The 21,859-nt window shown below is 43.5% G+C and overlaps 1 long non-coding RNA gene across 2 annotated transcripts in view; it reads right to left on the reverse strand.

Annotated features, from left to right (window-relative positions):
- LOC102444291 (uncharacterized) overlaps positions 1 to 20,598 on the reverse strand; it is a 37,712-nt gene extending 17,114 nt beyond the window's left edge. The window contains exons 1-3 of one of the 2 annotated variants that reach the window (XR_332011.4): positions 20,290 to 20,598; positions 17,646 to 17,696; positions 13,172 to 13,234 (exon numbers count right to left, since the gene is read on the reverse strand). This is a non-coding gene — a long non-coding RNA (uncharacterized LOC102444291). Of the gene's footprint in view, positions 1 to 13,171; positions 13,235 to 17,645; positions 17,697 to 19,101; positions 19,357 to 20,289 lie in introns of those variants that run through there. The other variant, XR_012902395.1, reaches the window with a different exon arrangement.
- Positions 20,599 to 21,859: the final 1,261 nt, after the last annotated feature.

Consider the following 21,859-nt stretch of genomic DNA (forward strand, 5'->3'; position numbering starts at 1 on the left):
ACAGTTACATTACACATTTTAAGTGACCGTGAATTTTTATGATTTCAAATTATTCCCCACCTCCCACAGGGGTCTGTACAAACACAAGAACGTGCTTATTTGGCCAGAACTACAGACAAGAATTTTTCTTCTTCAACCTTCTTCCTCTGCACCAAGCACAAAAATATTTAATAGAAGACTTTGGGCCAACGTCCCACTTCTTTTTTTCCCCCTGCTGTAGATAGAGGTATTTTAATAGCATTCTCTACTAACTTTAATGCTAAAAATAGAATTATAGGGTTAGAGTGAGGGGTTTTATAGTAGTCAAATGGTAGAGGAGATAACTTTTCTGACACTGAAATGACTGTCCTTAATTTTGTTTTTATTTTAAACCTGATATCCCTTCCACCTTTCTCAAAACACAAAACTCCCTTTGTCCTGGAATGTCCCCTAATTAGTGTTAGGGCCAAGGAAATGTTTTGGATGTGCTAGTCTGGAGTGATTGGTGTGTAGCATGTTATGTTTTGTTGTTGTTTAATTGTTTGTGTCTGGATTTTGGGGATGGATTTGAATCCCTGTTTTGGAAGAGGACCCAAACCATTTTTTAGTCCAATCAGTTTAAACAGATCCTATGTGACAGTCCTTGGGGAGCGTTCCGGGGAGCTATGGGTCTGAAGAAGTACAACTACTCTCCCTCAACTAGCCACCCCCTGGCCATCTGTAGATCTCAAGGGGCCCTCTGGTGGAGTGGAACGATGGGCACCTATGTTGTTGCTACCCACCATTAGGTACCTCTCAGAGTGCACCAGCATGGCCTATATGGGGCATTTACACTGCAGCACATTAGCGCATTCTACAAATCACAACCCTCTTGTGTACTTCGCCGCACCATGTTAACAAGCCCTTCATCCTCCTCCAAGTTATGGTGAATAAAGGCCATTTCATTCTTGAATGAGCATATTCACACAAGGACTGGCTGCCACCTCTGAGGTACCAAACAAACTGGAACACCCTTGAGCTCCCACCCCTGTGGGAACAGAAGATGGTTCCCTGAACAGGAGGCAGGGCCCTGCTGAGCAGCTGCCACCATGGTGAGGAGCCAGGTGCTCTGGAGCTGCTGCTTTGAGCTCTCTTTGCTGACCTCAAAGAGACTCATTGGTCAGGCAGAAAGCAGCAGCTGCTGCTGCAGAACAGTCCCTGCTGGTGAGCCATGGAGCACCCAGGAGGGAGAAGGAGCAGCACCACTGGGGAGGAGAAGGATGAGACATAAACTCTCAGCAGTAGCCCAGAAGGTGACTTAGCTGATAGATTTCCTGGAACAGTCAGCTCAAAAAAGTATAATACAGTAGACTTCCAATAATCCAGAACCTTTGGGACCTAGGTGGTGCCGGATTATCGGATATGCCGGACTATCAGGAGGTACTATAAACTGGCTATAAATATATGTGCAGTATATAAGCTATATAAAGTGTTTTTAACCCTTTTTATTGTAGCACAAGCACTGTCCAGCATCACACAATGCCAGTGGCAGACTGATTCTGTCCCATCCAGTTTCGCTTGGTTCAGCTGCTAGCACTGTTGCCTTGTGACTCATTTTTTGCTGAAGCTCACTCACTAGGCTCTTGCCATTTTGATACCAAACTATTGGAGTTTTACTGTACTGGGAAATTCTGGGCAGACGGCAACTCTAACAGAGTTAGTGGGCTTTTTAACTCAAGCCATGTCTACACTACTACTTATATTGGCAAAACTTACATTGCTCTGCGGTGTGACTATTCCACCCTATGAGAGTGACACAAGCTATGCGGAGGCATAAGCACTAGTGCCCACAGCATGAGGTGGGCAGGAGAGCTTCTGCTGACACAGCTTCTGCCGCTTGCAGGGATTTTGGTTTTTTTATGTCAATGGGTAACTTCTGTCTGGTTGACATAGATAATCTTCATCACAGTGCTGTCAGTGTGCCCTTACCACACATTGACTTCATGCCTTTAGTTACTTCTCTTTAACTTTCCTGATTGGCCCACTGTAGATTTAGCCTAAGATACATGTTCTCTACCTTTCTACCATGAATCTTTGAGAAGGGGTAAGAAGAACTAAGGAACATACCCAGAACTTCTGGATTGAAATCCTACTCCATGAAGGAAGGGAGTTTCACCAATTGTCACTGGTGCCAAGATGTCACCTTATTTTATATACACATCTAGCCTTATTAGAACAAGTTTGCCTCTGTACTCAGTAGGGAGCTCATTAAATTTACAATAATACATCATAACACAGTATCTAAACTGACTGTGGCTGCATATGTGTAACTAATAAACCTCAAACAAATATGTTTTCCCTTAAAGTTCAGCCCTTGCTCGGTTGTTTGTTATGCTGGAGTACATTATGCGACACTGTTCTGTATTATGCAACACTTTAGCATGGCATGTCAAAAATGCACACTGAAAAGTAAAGTGATTTCATCTCCAAAACAAGTACAGGCAGTCCCCGACTTACGCAGATCCGACTTATGTCGGATCCACAGTTACGAACGCGGCTTTTCTCACCCTGGAGGACACGGTCCCGCCGCCCGTGTACTCCGGGGCGAGAAAAGCTGCTCCGTGTCTCCCTGGCCTGCAGACCAGGTAGACTGGGAGCAAAGCCACGGAGCACGCCCGCAGGGGGACAGCTCAAGCACGCCCGGGCTGTCCCGCTGCGGGCGTGCTCCAAGGCTTTGCTCCCCGTCTGCCTGGTCTGACCAGCAGACCAGGGAGATGGGGAGCAAAGCCTCGGAGCACGCCAGCAGTGGGACAGCGCGGCACGCCTGGACTGTCCCGCTGCCCACATGCTCTGCGGCTTTGCTCCGTGTCTCCCGGGTCAGCAGACCAGGGAGACGGAGCAAAGCCGTGGAGGACTTGGGCATCCCCACCCCCGTCTCCCTGGTCTGCTGGGGAGGGGGTGCAGCTAGTGCCCCCCCCCAGCAGACCAGGCTTTTCTTGCCTACCCCTGGGGTAGAGCAGCTGGGGGCTGCCGGGTTGGTCCCGCAGCGCTGCTCCGGACCAACCCGGCAGCACCCCAGCTGCTCTGCCCCAGGAGTCCTGATTCAGCCGCTGCTGGTCAGTTTCAGCAGCGGCTGAATCAGGACACCTGAGGCAGAGCAGCTGGGGTGCTGCTGGGTTGCTCCAGTAGCGCCGAGGAGCCGCGCTACTGGAGCAACCCAGCAGCACCCCAGCTGCTCTACCCCAGGCGTCCCCAAGTCAGCCGCTGCTGAAACTGACAAGCGCTGACTACAGGAAGCCCGAGGCAGAGTTGCTCTGCCCCAGGCTTCCTGGAATCAGCCGCCGGTCAGTTTCAGCAGCAGCTGACTTGGGGACTCCTGGGTTTCTTAATTTGAGTCTGTATGTAAGTCAGAACTGACGTCCAGATTCAGCCGCGGTTGAAACTGATCAGTTTCAGCAGCAGCTGACACCAGTTCCGACTTGCATACAGATTCAACTTAAGAACAAACCTACAGTCCCTATCTTGTACGTAACCCGGGGACTGCCTGTATGTGCATTTGGTAAATACTAGTACACAAAAGGCAGGTATTTTGAATTAAGGAATCTGCAGGGAATTGGCTCATCACAAAGCTCCAATTAGCTTTCAAATTATCTCCCACACAATGTGTACAAATATTCCTAACCAAACTTCACTGGAAAATGGATTCTCAATGCTTCTATTTCTATAATAGTTAACACAAGGATAACAACATACATACAAGTTTAAAATAAAAACACATGTGTTTTTCCCCCAAATAAGAATTTGCAACAGATGTGCTCTTTTAACATTATTTCTTCATCCAATGCTTTTCTCTTAAGGATCTGTAATTTCTAAAGAAATTATTTGTATAAAAGGACAAATAGTTATCTTAATAAATCATTCATTCTTTTATTTGACAAGTGTGGTTTCTAAATAAAATATTCCATTCTTATTTCTTGCTCAGAAACCCCTCATTGGGACTTTTGCACAGAGAGAATAGAATATAGTCCAAATACAAATGTAGATGTGATTTTCATATGGAGTGTATCTAAAGACCAACATGATTAGATTTTCCCATTAATGAAATGAACATTAAAATATTCACTTTGAGTGAGAGTCAGTATTGTATTCTCATTTCTTCAACAAACAGATGCCTCACAGGGGCCTCTAAGGTCTTTGTATAAATCACAGCAATGCTGTCTGATGTTTAGAGCAAGGGACTACCTATTACAACTTTTTGGTCCAAGTCCCAGTCCCATCTGCTGTCAACAGATTAACCTCCAGCAAAATGCTTGATTGCTCTTTGCCTCGGTTTCCCCATCTGTCAAAATAAGAACAGTACTTTCCTCTACTATGTTTATCCTTTGCAGCTGTCCATCAGAAAGAAATAGTGCAACAAAATTCTATAAACAAACTGAACAACAGAGCTATTCGCAAATCAGCACAACTTAACCAAATCCAAACAAATTCAGAGACATTCCGCTTTCAACAAGTAATGGGATGCCTATGTTAATTTATGCCGCTCTGAGTAGAAAATGTCAGTTCTGCAACCTGAATCCTTATAACACAAAGTGTTGGTTTTATTCTTGTCTACATATTTTCACGAACAGTAAATCATGTTCTGCTGCCTTATGACTCATCCAGTTATGTGGTGGTGTGCTCTGAATGTCAGAATACAACATTTGCTGCACAAAATAATCACTTGACTATAAACATTCTTTGAAAAATTCCTATGATATAATACTTTACAATATTGTATAATTCCTTTATTTTAGACACACAAAAATTTGGCAAAGTTATAAACAACTGAAAACTCAGTCTTCTGAGGGAAAATGTCAGGCAACCTTAATAATAGGCAGTGTTGCTTGCCCTACCCATAATATGTAGGTTGAGCAACCTCCTGGCATTCTGAAAGAAGTCTGGTTTCACACCAGCCACACACAGGGAGAGGAAGACAATGGGTAGATTTTGCAATCTTAGCAAAATTACCAATAAATTGCATCAGAAAAATAAAGCGTCACTGAGGTAGGCTTCTTTTGCAATGTAGAAAAGATATTCATGAACAGGGCTGCAAAAAAGTGATGTAAAAAGTTAATTAGAGTTTCATACTGAGTGAATTAAATGATGGTCTTCAAGCAGTAAATCAATATCAGCTGCAGAGAGAGCCAAGAAGTAACTTACCACTGGAAAGTAACTGATTGGCAGCTGCAATTCACTATGATTTTTAATTTTGCATTGAAACCAAAGTCAAGTCAAAGTTAGTAAAGCTGAGTAATCCTAACAACCTGATTTAATATATAGAGACAATATATAGAGAATAACCTTTAAAAAGTTAAACATTCATTGCCATGAAGCAGGTTTTGTACTTGGTTTGCACTACCCAATTTCACATTAAGGCAAAAAAATCAGAAAGCAGATGAATGTTTATTTTTCTTTTGATAAAAGGAGATAGATTGGCTTTGGGCAGCTTGCCACCAATTTGACCCCCAATACTGTAAATTAATCTTACACTGGATGGGGAAAAAATCTGAATATCCTCCAGGATTTAAGTCCTTTGGCTGAACCTCTCAGGGGTGAATCCCTTGGTGATGTTCCTTGATCCTGACTCTTTCAGTAGGGCCTCTTCCCTGAAACCAGCCACACTGACTTCTTTTTTAGATTTCACTTCTTCTCTCTCTTGACCTGACAATGTGACCGTGACACTTTCCTCATTTAAATTGCTACCACCAATACCATCATTACTCACAGCTACAGGATGAGATTTTGTTCTCATTTTACACTAATGTAATTCCAGGATAATGCTGTTGAGCTGAGTGAAGTAAATCTGGATTTACATTGTGATAACTTCAGAGGAAATACAGCCTCTAAATAATTTGTGCCCCAAGAGACCAACGAAAATCAGCAATGATGATGGAAAAAAGAATTGTAGATTATTTTGATGTTGTCGTTAATTAAAAAAAGATTTTTCTAACTTGTTTGTACAGACAGTGCTCATTAATGAACAATGATAATACAGGGGATGATTTCCAACTATACTTAGAGTTATGCATATTTCTATGTTATCTTTTGCTAAGCTTCCATGTCCCCTTATGAAAATACTGACACTGAGATCGGCTTTAAAACATAAGCTTTTCCCCCATCATGCCATTTGTAAATGGTTTGCTCCTGCATAATCCTAAATGCCAGGTATCACACACAGATATTCAAAATACAGTGTAACAGTGCACTAATCTAGACATTCTGGTTATCACATAAACCAACATGAGCATGTGGACTTCGTGGTCAATCCAATGTAGAGAGGTTAGGATAACCTTGCCACTGACAGAGCCGGGAACACAACCCATGTTTCCCGACACCTAGTTCTGAGAGTGTGCCATCTCTTAAAAAAAAAAAAAAGGAAAGGAAAGGGGAAAATCTAACAAGAGTTAAGAATGCCTGTAAGCTAGAACAACAAGAGCTGCAACAAGCAGAAGGCAAATACAAAATGGCCACCGTAGAGCTGTAGCTTCTTCAGTCTGCCAATTTTAAAGTATAAGTGGCAGAAATGCATGCTGAAAAAAAGTTCCTGCAGCTTGTTGCATGGGAACACGTGTTTGTGTGGAGAGCCACTTAAGTCAATAGTGTTCTATGCGGATGGAGTGGTCTGCCCATATGCAACAGCACAGGTATAACATGATCGGAGGGTTGGAAGTTGATGCTAGACAAATTTAGACTGAAAATAAGGCACCTACACTTAATACTGAGAGTAATTTACCATTGGAACAATTTAGTAAGGGTCATGGTGGATCCTTTACGTCTGACCATTTTTAAACTAAGATTGGATATTTTTCTGAGAGATAGTCTATGAATTACTTTGCGAAAGTTCTGTGGCCTGTGTCATACAAAAGGTCGGACTAGAGAATCACAGTTGTCCCTTTATGATCTCGGGATCTATGGGGTTTTACTGTTTAACCAGGTATCACTTGATCCTTGGCAGCTTGGAAGATTTTTCAGGCCAGACAGTTTGCAGGAGGAGAGTTTGGGGTTTTTAATCAATTTGAATTTTGTGAAACAAGAAACTGGCTGTTACGTCACCATGTAAAATTATATTTACATTGGCTACCTCTCTAAGCCAACATTTCTTGGTCCTTTGAAATGGCAGGAAATATCTGGAATCCAATCAAGAGGCAGTGAGAAAGGCTTGTTAAATGTTAAGAAAACAAAAAGACGCAACTCAGGAAATGAGCTTTGCAACTGTCCACTGTACTACAGTCAGGTATCAGCAAAATGTTAGTTTATAATTGTAACCTCCAAGCTGGAAAGAAAACAGTACATCTCAAATTTAGTTTAAGGGTACATTTCAAAAGTGCCTAACTCCCATTTTCAAATATGCCTTAGGAGCCTGAATGCAGTGGAGTTGAGCCAGTTGTGCCTCAGATATTAGAGAGACAGGGTGGGTGAGGTATTTCTTTTATTACACCAAGTTCTGTTGGTGAGACAGACACGCCATCCAGATTGTTACAGCTTGTATTAACTCTGTTACAACAATCTGCAACCCACTCATCCCCCTTTTAGTCCTATGACTTCAAGGGAATGGTCCTTTACAATATGTGCTAACTACTTATGCTAAACCATCCCTTTGACCTTGTATTTAGCTGTAACCCACTGAGTCTCTTTCCCAGACTAGTTGAAGCTCAAAAGCTTGACTTTCTTGTCTCCAAATTTGGTTCAGTAGAAGATATTACCTCACCCACCTTCTCTCTCCCTAATATCTCAAAAACCAACAAATGGTCTAGTAGCACTTTATAGACTAACAAAACATGGGAATAGCCCACTTCTTCAGATGACTGGAGTTTTGAGTTTAGGATGTGCAGACCCAAAATAAATAGGGGAGAAAGGAGAAGGGGGAAGGAAAAAAATGGAATGGGGTGGGAAACAAGGAGCAGAGGGTATGAAAATATCAAAGGTGGTTTTCCCTTTGATATTTTCATATCCTCTGCTCCTTGTTTCCCACCCCCTTCCATTTTTTCTCTTCTCCCCTATTTATTTTGGGTCTGCACATCCTAAACTCAAAACTCCGGTCATCTGAAGAAGTGGGCTGTGCCCATGAAAGCTTGTGATAGCATATACATGTTTTGTTAGTCTATAAAGTGCTACCAGACCATTTGCGGGTTTTTCAGTTTATCCTATACAGACTAACTCAGCTACCCCCTGAAGCTTCTAATATCTCACTAAGCAGAGTCACTCTTACTATAATATGAAAGAGGGGTTGCTCCATTTATCCCTATGGAAAACCCAGAAGAAGCAGCCACAGTATCTGTCATGAGCTATTGAATCCCATAGTAGTCCAAGCTAAGCTACTGTTACCCTCAGGTAGTTCCTAGTCCAGTCCTAAGCTTTATTGCTTACACCTTGTAGCTGTATCTCTTACACATTTGTTAGTGCGTAATATACACATCTAGGTGACACTTTTCTCCTTTCCTCCATTTAATTATCTGTCCAAGTTCTTGCATGAGTAGTGTAGCATCTGAGCACAGCTGCCGAGTAAAAGACACCAACCTCTCTCTTCCATCCCTCCCTACCACTGAAGGCGGGTTTAAGAGAGTTTGCATAATTGTTTTAACTACTGTTGATGATATAAAAATGGGATTTATTCAAGGTGAGTTGGGGGAAAGCTAGGGCTAGGTGGGTAAATGTATGGAGGGAATGGAGTGAAGTTAATGGCTGTTGTGATTTTGTCTTTCAGTGCTCTTTGTAGTCTGGATCTGGCTTCTGTGAGGGTTTTGTTTTCCATGACCACACATCTTCCCATAATAACCAACAATTGAATTCTCCGTGTTATGGGAGGTTGTGGTCACAGTGAGAAAGAGATCTCTCAGGCAGCCAGATCTTTGAAATTCACACCATCAACCTTGAACCGTATTCTGTGTTTAGTTGCCCTCTATATTCTACTAGAATAAGTAACTAATCAGACTTCCTGAGACTAATGAACCATGGCCAATAAGGAGCATGTGCTTATAAGTTACAAGACAGGCAGCTAAACTTCCTTTGTGCCATGCACTTTAATTCTAGTGACAATACCAAAGATTTTTTTTAATAAAATAAAATAAAATAAAATAAAATAAAATAAAATAAAATAAACTTTAAACAACAACAGGCAGTTGAATGTTGTAAAATGATTCGTTCCACTTTAAGTAACAGGTCATTTTACCCAATCACTAAAATCCTACCTTCCTTTTGTTTCTAGCAGTGGAAAAGAACAGAGAAAACTATTGAGTAGCTTGGACTGTCAGTGAAAACAAATACTTGGTTTACTCTTACTTTCCGCTCTTCCTGACTGAATTAATGAAACTGGTGATCTTTGGCCTCTTCTTTAGGCTAGAGAGGCAGTGAGAGTGGCAGAGCTAATATCCCCCACAGCCCACAGCAATGCTGACGAAACATTTTAATGTGAGAACACAGTGTGCTAGTCAGGCACTGCATTCCCTCAAGAGAATACAGTAGACATTGTATGGATTACATTTAACGAGACTCGGACATTAAGAACTTCAGTCCTCTTGTTTGATGGTAAAGGTCAAGAGAAGTCATTCTAAACTCAGTTTTCTTTCTAGGTTTATTATGCCTTTCTCAGTCCTTCTTTCTTTTGGTCAGTTTTTTTTTTTTTTTTTTTTTTGTTACATAGCAGGCAACCTTTTATTTATTTATTATTAATTTTTTATTATTATTATTAGCTTTGTTTAGTAACTCTAACAACATTATACAGTAAGTTTCACCAGGAAAAATTATCAGAATACCACAAAGCATCTCTACAGTCCCTTCAATAAACCCTTCTGGAGTACAAGGATCTAGTGGAAATTTACAGACCTTCACTTCAGAAAATAATCTTGGTCAATCTTCAAATTCAGAGGAAGAGAAGGATCAAAATGTTAGCTTTGAGCTGAAGACAGGGGGTCTTTTGTTTGTTTTTTATCTGTTAAACACAAGTTCTCACAGGAATCATCCACACTGTGCAGCAGTTAAAAACAATAGATGGATAGTAACTCCATGATTGAAAGCTTGGATCATGCAAGACAGGGATAGAAAGGGGCTGGAGTGAATGAGCTGCTCCTGGGCCACAAAAGCTAGTCATGTTGGCAAGACATAGGAGGGGAGTAATGTTCACCTGAAAAGAGGTGGTACAAATTACTTCCTCTCACCTGCAGCACCAAGAGAGTTGTTTCCAGGACTCCTCTTGGGATGGTGCAGCTTTCTGCTGCCCATACTCAGGGGCTACATCTATATTGGCAAGATTTTGTGCAAATACTTTTAACACAGGAGTTTTTGCGTTAAAGTATTTGCGCAAGAGAGCATCTACACTGGCATGTGCCTTTGCGCAAGAGATGTGCTTTTGTGCAAAAGTATCTGTGCCAGTGTAGACGCTCTCTTGCGCAAGAAAGCTCTCATGGCCATTTTAGCCATCGGGCTTTCTTGCGCAAGAAATTTATATTGCCTGTCTACACTGGCCTCTTGCGCAAGAACAGTTGTGAAAGAGGACTTATCCCTGAGCGGGAGCATCATAGTTCTTGCACAAGAAGCACTGATTTCATACATTAGAACATGAGTGTTCTTGCGCAAAAACTCCCCGTCAGTGTAGACAGGCAGCATGTTTTTGCGCAAAAGCAACTGCTTTTGCGCAAAATCATGCCAATGTAGACACAGCCAGAGGGTGTCCCAATGGCTCAGTCATACCTGGGACTGATTTCTCTGGGCCCTGGGTAATGTGGGAGGGTCTTGGCTCCAGGGCACTAGAAGGGGCAGTGCCTCAAGCAGAAGGAGTAGGGCTAGGGGCAGCCAGCCCTAAGCGCCACCTGCTCCACATTGCGCCCCACCCCCCACCATCACCCCAAACAGCCCTTGGCACTGCCCAGAGCATGCCAAGCAGGGTTCCAGCAGTGATTGAAAGGGCCCAGAGCTCCACTGGACAGTGGTAGCCTACAGCTCAAAGCCCTTCTATATCAAGGAGCCCTGAGGCAACTACCCCTTTCCACCCCCACCCTCCCATCAGCAGCCCTAGGCTCAGTCTAGCCCTTTGGGAGCACAACATCTCTAGAAGAACAAAGATGAGCTTCCCACCTTGAGATTAGTTTGAAGAACGGCAAGGAAAATCCAGTGCAAGAGCCTTTTGTCTTGTTTCATTTGGGGAATCTTGCCAATGCATGATACCAAAGCCATGTGCAATTTGTAAATACTTAGCAGATCATATCATCCGCGCATAAACTGAAAAGCCAAAACATGACAGAGACAATTTTAACTTTGGCATAAGTCAACACCACTGTTGATTTCAATAGACATTGCACCTGCTTGCTTTAGGGATTCCTTTAAAAGGATCATTTACAGGGGAGCAAACACAGGGAAAATATTTATACAAAGAGGAAATCTAATAGCATTCCCTTGTTTATTATTTCATGTATTTGCTTCTGAATGAGATTCTCCTCATCACTTCAGCAATGAATGGAGTGCATCTCATGTCAGCAATTCAGCCTTATGAGTGGAACTCTGGCCCAGCTGAAATCAATGGCACAGCTCCGGTTGATGTCAGTAGAGCCAAGATGTCATCCTATATCTTAGGCTACGTCTAGACTACATTCCTCCATCGGCAGAGGAATGTAAATGAAGCACTTCGAAAGTGCAAATGAAGCCGGGATTGAAATATCCCGCGCTTCATTTGCATAGTCACGTAATGGCACTCTTTCGAAAAAGCACTATTTCGAAATTGAAACCGCAGTCTAGATGCGGTTCTTTCAAAAACAGGATGCTTTTTTGAAAGATCCCGCTTTCGAAAGAACCACGTCTAGACTGCGGTTTCAATTTCAAAATAGCACTTTTTTGAAAGAGTGCCATTATGTGATTATGCAAATGAAGTGCGGGATATTTATATTCTAGGTTCATTTTCACTCTTGAAGTGTTTCATTTACATCCCTCTGACGACAGAGGGATGTAGTCTAGACGTAGCCTTAGTGGCAGGAAATAAAGAGAAAATGGGTTGAAAAGGAACTTACAATGAGATCTTCATTGGGGTAGATTATCCAACATCTTCCTCTAAAACCTCTGGCTCTGACACTGTCTGAACTAGGATTATGGACTAGAGAGGCCACAGCTCTGCTCCAGAATGGCAAGTTGTAGGTTGCTATGAGATGTACGGGATACTTCATCATGGAAATGAACTCAGACTAGAAACCTGGATCCAAGGGATTTCCCAATGTGGGGCTCTTTCTGACAGCTTCATTTCTATATCTGGGAAGAGTGAACGTTTTCCCTAATGTCAACGTCCCTCTGCAAAAGGCAAATGTATGAGAAGGAAGCGATGTAGCCCATTTGCAAAAATGGTGCGCCAGAATGCTAGACAAAGGCCTGAGTTTGTTCTTTGGTCTCAGGCACAGTGTCCTAGCAGAGGGTATGGAGATGTGATGGGGCAGTGTGCAAAACCCTCAGCGGGAAGATAGCGCTTCCTATCACTCAGCTGCATCCCTACAGGGCAGTTGTAGGGAAAGCACTGACAGGCTCAAGAGGGAATCCTGTCCTCTCCTCTTCAAGGGGAGTGATGTTGATTTTAACATGAATCATCTAGGGTAAATGGGAGGACTTAAAGTGGAGAAAGGCTTGGTGGGCTCCAACAAGATTTGGCAGGCCCTTCCTCCGCCTCATGGAGAGAGGGCTGAATGCTGTTTTGCACTTCTCTCGTTCTCCGATGTTAAAAGTTAAAGCCATTGACGCTGCCCAGTGTTCCACTGAAAGAGCAAACAGAAATAATAGTGTCCATCCTCAATGCAATGCTGCAGGTTTGTGTCCTTTCACCTGTCGCATCACAGTGTGTTCCATGGTGGGGTATAGATCAGAAAATACAAATATTTTATATCTATCAGTCAGAACTTTTCCGATGACTTTTCAAATGACCATTCCTCACAAAAATCTCTGAAGCCATGAGACCTGAAGTCAGTGAGGTATGTACCATTTAAAAATGGACCTTGAAAGGAAAACAATTGTTAATTAGCTAAGCAAACAGTTTCAATCTAGTGCAGACAGCTAAAGATGGAGAGTTTATTGCCTAAACACCTAACCTCCAAAGGGAGGAAAAGGAAAAGAATTTAAGGAGTTTTGTAGAAGAAGAAAATAAGGAAGTTAACCAGCTGAGGAAATATGTTCTATAATTTTTAAACATGTTTACATTTTTACTTACTTCATTTCCACATGGGTTGAAACACACCAGAGGCTTCTAATTAGCCCCAATAAGGAAGCAGCCCTAACAAGAAAAAAAAACAATGGTTACTCATCATCTAGGCATAAAAAATGTGTGTCTTACTATGTTAAGTCTTTAATTTTAAATCCATCTCTTGAAACAACTCTTCCTATTTCATGATTAAAGACAAGAGGCCTGCGCTTTTGTGGTCAACATAACTTGATTATAAATCATTGTTCTGGCTGATGGAGTCAGCATTGAAGCAAGAGAGCCAGAGTGGTGAAATCAGAATGCCACAGGACATTACTGTGTTCATGTATCATTGAAAATCTGTTTTAAGACTTAAAACTGAAGTTAAAAATACAACAAAGACAGAAATTCATATTAATCTGAAACTTTCTCTTTCTCGCCTTGTCATAAAAGCTCATTGTTCCTGCAACCACTCTCTCTTATCTATCCACAGGAGTTTGCCAAAAGGAAATGGACACCTCATTTGAAGAGAGGAAAGTGTGGTACTATTTGAATCCTGTTTAAATCTTCAGATGTAGTATTTTTCTCTTCTACTGAGGGCAAACTATTTCTTTAGAGAGAAAAATCACTGGAAATGTAACTGAACTAGCCATACACAAGGCATCTTTATTGTAAGCAGTAGTTGAGTTGTTCCATTTGTGCTCTTGTTTTTAAAAATTCAATTATAGCAGGGAATTGGTTTCTATCTGAGGCTATGTCTGCTCTACCAGGTTATTTCAAAATAATAACTCCCGAAAAAACTATTTCAAAATAGCGCATCCACACTACAGGGAATCCTCAAAACTACTCTGAGGTGTCTTCCCTTAATGTGGATGTGCTACCTTGACTTAGAGCCCCAGGAAGCATTGGGAAAATTACTTTGATTCTGGGGAGTAGTTATTTCAAAATAATGGCAGCTGAGCGTCCACAATAACCCTACTTTGAAATAGCAATTTCAAAACAGGAAGAACTTAAAAAACAACAAATAGTCTAGTAGCACTTTATAGACTAACAAAACAAGTAGAGGGTATCATAAGCTTTCGTGGGCACAACCCACTTCTCAGATGAGTGGAGTATTAGAAGTCCAGATCCAGGAATAAATAAGGGAAGGGGGTGGAGGGAAGGAGGAAAAAAGAGTGGAAAAAGGAGGGGAAAAATAGAGAGACACAGTGAATAGATGGTGCAAGTAGTTACAAGATGCTGATAAGAACAATTAACCAACGAACCAACCAACTGAGGTGCTAAGTCATTAGGATGTGGAAGGTAGTGTATGAGCCAGCCAATGTCCTTGTTCATACTATTTGCATAAGAATTAAATGTGTAAATGTTCATTTACAAGTTATACACTAGCTTGGCTACCCATCTTAAAATTTTGAAATAGGCATTACAGGCAGTCCCTGGGTTACATACAAGATAGAAACTGTAGGTTTGTTCTTAAGTTGAATCTGTATGTAAGTCGGAACTGGCGTCAGCCGCTGCTGAAACTGATCAGTTTCAACCGCGGCTGAATCTGGACGCCACTTCTGACTTACATACAGATTCAACTTAAGAAACCCAGGTGTCCCCAAGTCAGCTGCTGCTGAAACTGATCAGCGGCTGATTCCAGGAAGCCTGGGGCAGAGCAACTCTGCCTCGGGCTTCCTGTAGTCAGCGCTGGTCAGTTTCAGCAGCGGCTGACTTGGGGACGCCTGGGGCAGAGCAGCTGGGGTGCTGCTGGGTTGCTCCAGTAGCGCGGCTCCTCAGCACTACTGGAGCAACCCAGCAGCACCCCAGCTGCTCTGCCTCAGGTGTCCTGATTCAGCCGCTGCTGAAACTGACCAGCAGCGGCTGAATCAGGACTCCTGGGGCAGAGCAGCTGGGGTGCTGCCGGGTTGGTCCGGAGCAGCGCTGCGGGACCAACCTGGCTGCCCCCAGCTGCTCTACCCCAGGGGTAGGCAAGAAAAGCCTGGTCTGCTGGGGGGGGGCACTAGCTGCACCCCCTCCCCAGCAGATCAGGGAGATGGGGGCGGGGACGCCCAAGTCCTCCACGGCTTTGCTCCGTCTCCCTGGTCTGCTGACCTGGAAGACACGGAGCAAAGCCACAGAGCACGCGGGCAGCGGGACAGTCCAGGTGCGCCGCGCTGTCCCACTGCTGGCATGCTCCGAGGCTTTGCTCCCCATCTCCCTGGTCTGCTGGTCAGACCAGGGAGACGGGGAGCAAAGCCTTGGAGCACGCCCGCAGCGGGACAGCCCGGGCGCGCTTGAGCTGTCTCCCTGCGGGCGTGCTCCCTGGCTTTGCTCCCCGTCTCCCTGGTCTGCAGGGAGACGGGGAGCAAAGCCTTGGAGCACGCCTGCAGCGGGACAGCCCAGGTGCACCTGGGCTGCCCCGCAGCCGCAGCCCCTCCGCGGCTTTGCAAAGCCGCGGGGGAAGCCGGTGGTGGGACAGGCGCACCTGGGCTGCCTGGCTGCCCGAGCCCCTCCGCGGCTTTGCTCCGCGTCTTCCTGGTCTGCAGACCAGGGAGACGCGGAGCAGCTTTTCTCGCCCCGGAGTACACGGGCGGTGGGACCGCGAGGTCCCGCAGTCCGTTTCCTCCGGGGTGAGAAAAGCCGCATTCGTAACTGCGGATCCGACATATGTCGGATCCGCGTAAGTCGGGGACTGCCTGTATTCCTCATAGAATGAGGGGTTATTATTTTGAAATAACCAGCCCGTTATTTCAAAATAATTTTGAAATAACGGGCTTGCTGCGTGGATGCTCAACTTGTTATTTCAAAATAACTCTGTAGTGTAGGCATGCCCTACACTACACATTAATATCCTATCATCCAACTTGTGCCACTGAATTTTTAGTTTTAGAATTGGTTGCACTAATTATTGCAAATAATTGATCTGCTGTGGTTAGGTTTTGTCTTGGTCACCCAAAATGTATGTTTGTAGCTCAGGGCAATACAGCATTAGCTTTCTTGCTGTAAAGATCTTGTGGAGACAATACACTATGGTTTTACTATGAGATAAACTAGGAAAAGGGAGGTAAATATGTGGGATATAATACCGATCTCATCTCGCTACCTTGCAGTAAAACCTACAAGTGCCTTCTCTTCACTGCGGGTTTACAGCAAGATGGCTAATGCATGTTAACTATCCTATCAAAAACCATGACGTTCAGATGACTCCGGTCATCTGAAGAAGTGGGTTGTTCCCACAAAAGCTCATGGTTTGTTAATCTTTAAGGTGCTACTAGACTATTTGTTGTTTTTTAAGTATTTTCTGTTACAGACTAACTCAGCTACACCTCAGAAGCTTTCGTAACATTTTGTGGCAGTGAAGATAGAGCCTTAGTATTTTTTTCCTGTTTCAGAAATATTCACTAACCAATTCTAGTTTCTTGAAAATATTCCATTTTAATAAGTATTCATTTAATAGTTTACACAAAAATATTTCAGGCTATTCGGAAGTTTACACATTTATTTAATTCTCCCAATCCAGTGCTTTTGGTTCATGATTATTTACTAAAGTCCCTTGATACTGTTCTGCTCCAAGAAAAATATTCAAACAGGAGAATAATGAATAAAAATTCACAAAAACCTAATAGCAAACAATGAATGCTTTTGTTCACTCAAGACTTAAAACAACATCTGTGGAACAGCTTTTCCTAAAAAATTATTGGTAACTAAGGTCCTGATCTAGCAAAACACTTAAGCACATGCTTAACTTCACCCTTGTAAAGAGTCCTATTTATTTTAAAAGGACTGCTAACATGCTTGGAGTTAAGCACATGTTTAAGAGCTTGGTGGATCACCGTACTTGCATTACAGTTTGTTAGTAGCTAGTGATAAGAGTTATTAACATGGTCAAATTGAACAATCATTCAGAATCTGTGCATTGTTTCTATGAATAATGCCAATATTGGCTCTTCTCAGAATGCACTGGTCTCAGTGTTCAGGACAGAAAAACCACAGACTATGGACTCGTTTTGGGATGATACTTTAGGAGTGAGTGGCACTAGTTTTACAAACCTTTTAATCCCTAATACACAGCCACTTTCCTTTTTACAAATATCCTGCTGTGAAACTATAATGTACTTTCTAGACACTGGGAATCATGGAGCTGCCTGCTTTATAAAATGTCCATCAGCCCAGAAAGGAGGCAGCTCATAAGAATAACAAAACTGAGACATTGCAATGCTTTCATCTTTTTGTTAAGGGTTTGCAGTGTCAAAAACAACAGGGTCCTGATCTATGATTGGGGAGCCTGGGGTCTATTGCATACAAGCGATAATAATAATTAATAATAAATATTCAATTACCCCCTCCTGGCAGCAAAGCATAAAGTGCATAATCTCCATCATCTCTGTTTGCCATGAAAATGGGAATCCCTGAGGTTGTTTTCAAACATGAATTTCCCATATGCTAACACAAAGCACTGCAGCACTAAAACCAAGCCAACCACAGCTTTTAAAATAAAATAAAACACACAACAACATACCGGTTTGAAAGCAGCAACAGTCAATTTGTGGGCTGACAGGCTCCCTTTGAGCTATGGGGGGGAAATGGACACAGCATTTGTTACAGACTAACAGTACAGATTAAGAAAGAAACTTCTGGATCTGGCCAAGACAGACAGGAGGAAGGAATGGCTACAGCCCATGTTCCTGCTTCCCTGTTCTTGGGAACAATGTAGCAGTGCTTAAAATGGTCAAAGCATGATCTGCTAAAATGATCCCCCTTTTGAAAATCCTACAGTTCTAAGAGAAGCCTCAGCAATCTCATTTATTTTAAATTAACTTAATTGGATGTAATTTCTGTATTGCACAAAGCTCTTTCAGAAAAGTCTAAACTGATTAGTATTGTGGAGAAGTGGAGCTAATTCCTGTATTAATATAGTAACAATCAAAGCTGGAAAGTAAAGACATCCATTCTTGTAAAATCCATGGCCGATGGCCATATTCTTGAAACTCACACATAATGTATGTACAGCCATTAACATAGGCAAATCAGATAACTGCATGTCTATCTACTTAATTTGAGAATGCAAATGCCTATTTGCAAAAATGCAGGTTTTCTAGGTGCCCTGAGGTGCATGTGTAACCCACACACCTGGTGGTGGTTACACATGCACAAAAGTTGCAGCTACTTAAAAACTTGTCAGAAGAGTTTGTCTATTCCAGTAGTCTCCAACCTTTTTAAGTATGTGATCGCTTTTTTAATTTAAATGCAATCCAGATCTCTCTCAAACCCAAATACCTCGTTCCTGCCCATTTTCGTTATTTGCCTTATACAGTTAGAAACTTTGGAGTTCATGTTTTCAAGCTACCCTCTTAAATTATCTGTCATGCAAACATTCTTTTAAAAAATGAATTCAGAGATATTAGGTACTATTATCATTTCAGTCAGCAGCTCTGAGAATCCCTGCATATCATGAGACTTGTGATAAAATCACAAGTGTTGGCAACACTGAAATTAACTATTAAATTAAACTGTATGGGCCAAGTTATCTGTTTCCTGGTCTAAATTCTGCATATTGCTTTTGCAAATTAAGTCTTCTAAATGTTCAACAATGTAGCATGCACAGGGGGAAATTTTTCAAATCTGCCTAAAAATCAAATTGGTTTTCAATGAGACTCATGCGTCTAAATCTCTTAGGTGCTTTTGAAAATAAATTACAGAAATAATGTTGTGAGATTTTAGAGTTTCCTTTCCCTTTTCTGGCTGTTATTTATTATTCCTTCCTAGGTATTTTAATTGATTTCTTTTTAAAATTAGGTCAATTCAGTTTTAAATAAAGGAGAAGGAATGCTAGCTCTTAAAATGAAGGGTGTGCCTTCACCATTAGCTCAGGGAGAAGAGAGCTATGACACAGCCACCTATTTACGTTATTACAGTATCTCAAAAGTTCAAGTTTCCAGACAGGAAAGAGGCATTCCATAATTTAAAGCTCCTACCCTGGAAACTCCTTGAGGTGGCCTGTGTTCTTGTAATAATAGGCCAGATCCTCCATAGATCTTTCACCAACATCGATAGATGACACCAGATCTGTGCCGATTTACACTGGCTGCGAATCTTGCCCTGCATTGGAAAGACGTGATCCTGAACCCTAAAGGCTTCTTCTGATTCAGCTGCCTTTCTCTTTTAGACTCTGGCTCTGCTCTTGGGTTTGATGCCAGCTGGAAGATCAGTAGGGGCGGGTGGGGTGGAAACAAGGAAAAAACACTGCTCAATCACTACAGAGCATCAAACACAAAAGCAGAAGAGGGTAGTGGTATTGTTTTTTCCATTGAAGAGTGGAAAGGTTATATTGCTTTTGTTCTTGTTTGCACTGCTCACAACATCATGGGTTCCTGGTCTGAGACTGGGGCTTCTAGGTGTCCCTGTGATCCAATAATAAATTAATTAATTAATTATTTTTTAAACCTGGAGGCTTTTAAAATGAAGCCTTCCCACAACAATTCACTCACATCATTGTACAGTAGACTTCCGATAATCCGGAACCTATGGGACCTAGGTGGTGCCGGATTATCAGATATGCCGGAGTATCAGAAGGTACTATAAACTGGTTGGCTACGTCTAGACTGGCCACAAATTCCGGAAAAGGGATGCAAATCAGGTAAGTCAGTATAGGGAAATCCGCGGGGGATTTAAATATCCCCCGCAGATTTAAATAAACATGTCCGCCGCTTTTTTTCCGGCTTGGGGAAAAGCCGAAAAAAAGCGTCTAGACTGGCGCGATCCTCCGGAATAAAGCCCTTTTCTGGAGGATCTCTTATTCCTACCTTCAGGGCTTTATTCCGGAAAAGGACTTTATTCCGGAGGATCGCGCCAGTCTAGACGCTTTTTTTCCGGCTTTTCCCCAAGCTGGAAAAAAAGTGGCGGACATGTTTATTTAAATCCACGAGGGATATTTAAATCCCCCGCGGATTTCCCTATGCTGACTTACCTGATTTGCATCCCTTTTCCAGAATTTGTGGCCGGTCTAGACGTAGCCGTTATGTATATACTGTATACAGCCGTGGTCACCAACCGGTCGCTCGCGCGCTACTGGTTGATCTTGAGGCCTCGACCAGTCGCTCGCGAGGCATCCTGTCAGCCCCGTCCCCATTTCCCACCCAACCCCCAGAAGCCCCACTACTTACCTCCAGAGAAGACGGAGGTAGTGTCTGCTTCCGGTGCGCGGGGGTTTGGCCCCAGGGCTTCCCGGCATGAGGAGGGGGTTGGCGCCGGGATAAGCCGCGGGGTCGGCCCCCTGGGCAGGCGCACGCAAGGCTTTCCTGCATGGGGGGAGTTGGCCCCGGGGCAGGGGAGCGCGCATGCGCGCGGGGCTTCCCTGCGTGGAGGGGGGAGTTGGCCCCGGGGCAGGTGAGCACGCGCGCGCATGCGTGCGCTGGGCTTCCTTGCGCGGGTGAGGGGGTCGGCCCCTTGGGCAGGCGCGCGCCCATGCAAGGCTTTCCTGCACGGGGGGGGGTTGGCCCCGGGGCAGGTGAGCGCGCACGCGCAGGGCTTCCCTGCGTGGGTGAGGGGGTCGGCCTCCTGGGCAGGCGCACACGCAGGGCTTCCCTGGGGGGGAGTTGGCCCCGGGGCAGGCACGCGCCGGTTTCCAGGGGGGGAGGGGAATGCTGGGAGGAGGGAGATGCAGGGGACTCTCTGCCTCCACTGGCATCCCACTCACCTGTCCCCACTCCCCTGTCCTCAACTACAGAATGCTGTCCCCAGTCCTGTCCCCACTCCCCGAACTCTGTCCCCAGCTACAGAACTGTCCCCACTCCTCTGTCCCCAACTACAGAACTCTGTCCCCACTCCTGTCCCCACTCCCCGAATTCTGTCCCCACTCCCCGAACTCTGTCCCCACTGGCACTCTGGCCCCTGCTGCAGAATCCTGTCCTCTGCCCTCTCAGCACTCTGTTCCCTCTCCCCTGCCCCCAGCCACAGTACTCTGTCCCCAAAAAATGTATAATTATAAATGCTTCATTTTAGATTTAAATAGCATGAATAAAAAACAGACCATTTATTTCATAACTATAAACACGTGATTTTAATTGTATGTATCGCATAATTTAAAAATAAACTTTATCAGAGTAAGTAAGGGCTGGGGATAGCAAGTGATGGACAGGAGGAGAATAGAGAGGGCGGGGCTTCAAGGAAGGGGAGGGGCGGTAGATCTTCGCCTGTTCTGAGATTTAAAAAGTGATCTTGGGTGTAAAAAGGTTGGAGACCACTGGTATACAGTATATACTGTATATAAAGTGTTCTTAATTAACCCTTTTTATTGTACATACTGTATACAGTATACTGTAATGTTTTAGCTTTTTTAATCTTTTACCCTTTTCATTCAGTTCAGCTGCTGCTACCTTGTGACTCATTTTTTGCCGAAGCTCACTCACTAGGCTCTTGCCATTTTGATGCTGGACTATCAGTAGTGCCGGACTATTGGATGCCGGACTATTGGAGTTTTACTGTACATGCAAAATACAATGATGGGGTGGTTTCATAAGCATGTAATTGTCACCACTGTAGCAATCAAGATTAACACTGGCATATTAAACAACAATAACAGTATTTCTATCACCCAGGAGAGTTTGAGGCTACTCATAAAAAGGCAGAGGCGCAAACTCAAAATCACTGCTACTTGGATTATTAGAAACTTGCTTGCAACGTGCATCTTTCTCCAGTGCAATGTCACTGAGTAAAAATCACCAAACGGTATGA

This window comes from Pelodiscus sinensis, chromosome 3 (assembly GCF_049634645.1).
Source record: "Pelodiscus sinensis isolate JC-2024 chromosome 3, ASM4963464v1, whole genome shotgun sequence".
Taxonomy (NCBI): Eukaryota; Metazoa; Chordata; order Testudines; family Trionychidae; genus Pelodiscus; species Pelodiscus sinensis.